Genomic DNA, 1,019 nt, shown 5'->3' on the forward strand with positions numbered 1-1,019 from the left:
TAAAAAGATTAACCGTGATGATTGAAGATTAAAATCAAAGATTTTTTTAGAATAACTATCCGAATTTTCAATTGATTATTTATATTTATATTGAAAGATACGTTTCCCTGAATATTTATAATCATAAGATAAGTTAAATAATAAAATTAAAAGGTTCATTAAATTTAATTAATTAAATATAAATTATTATCTAAAAATCTCGTTCGTACTTTGGATACCAATATAACCATCGAAGGTTGTTTGAAGTGACTAATTCCTGTTAATTAGCAGTTTCAAGTTCTTTCTTGTGGCTTCATCCCCGGTAAATCCCAATATATCGGAGCTTATGTTCTGCACACATGGTTGCTGGTAAATAAAACAATAATTTTGCAAAAAGTATAATGATAATAATAATACGTTCTAAGCATCGCGACCAAGACAGAATCTAGTTAAACATACCTCAATGTTCTTCAGTGTGAAAATGAGAGTGTAGATAGACTTCTGAATTAGTTCTGTGTTCTCTGGAGTTAATATTGATGATTGGACCTTTCTGCATAATCCACATATTATGCATCATTAGCTGATTTTCAAAGAACAGATGATGAAAAACCTCAATGCCATAAACATCATCTATAAGGATAAATTATTTGGCAAGAATCTCATGAATTTTGAAGCAACTTATAGTTTCAAGTCATGGGATACCTATGTCAAAAAGATTTGTAGACTAGGTTAAGTAAATGACACGCAGGGAAACGTGCAATCATTTTCTTTTTGATTCGATTCATTAAAACAAAAGCTGGACACAGCTTCAAGGTGTATAAAAAAAGAATAACATCTATTGGACTATCAATGGTTCAATGTATAAAGTATTTGCGTAATTTTACATATAATATTTCTTCTTCATCTCAAAACCAAACTGAAGACTAAAGTCTACCTCAGATCCTCAGAAGCTCGTGTAAGGCTTTTGGTTAAATTCTTGGCTTCTTTCAGCAAACCACTATCATGAACTTCAGCCAGTATAGGTTCTACATCTTCAGCTA

The 1,019-nt window shown here is 30.6% G+C and overlaps 1 long non-coding RNA gene across 1 annotated transcript; it reads right to left on the reverse strand.

The window, feature by feature from the left end:
* Nucleotides 1-259: 259 nt before the first annotated feature.
* On the reverse strand, nt 260-1,019 carry LOC125199918. Its single transcript, XR_007172643.1, has 3 exons — nt 914-1,019; nt 439-529; nt 260-330 (listed from the first exon to the last, which is right to left on the reverse strand). It is a non-coding gene; the product is annotated as an uncharacterized LOC125199918 (long non-coding RNA).

Source organism: Salvia hispanica, unplaced genomic scaffold, assembly GCF_023119035.1.
Source record: "Salvia hispanica cultivar TCC Black 2014 unplaced genomic scaffold, UniMelb_Shisp_WGS_1.0 HiC_scaffold_735, whole genome shotgun sequence".
NCBI lineage: Eukaryota > Viridiplantae > Streptophyta > Magnoliopsida > Lamiales > Lamiaceae > Salvia > Salvia hispanica.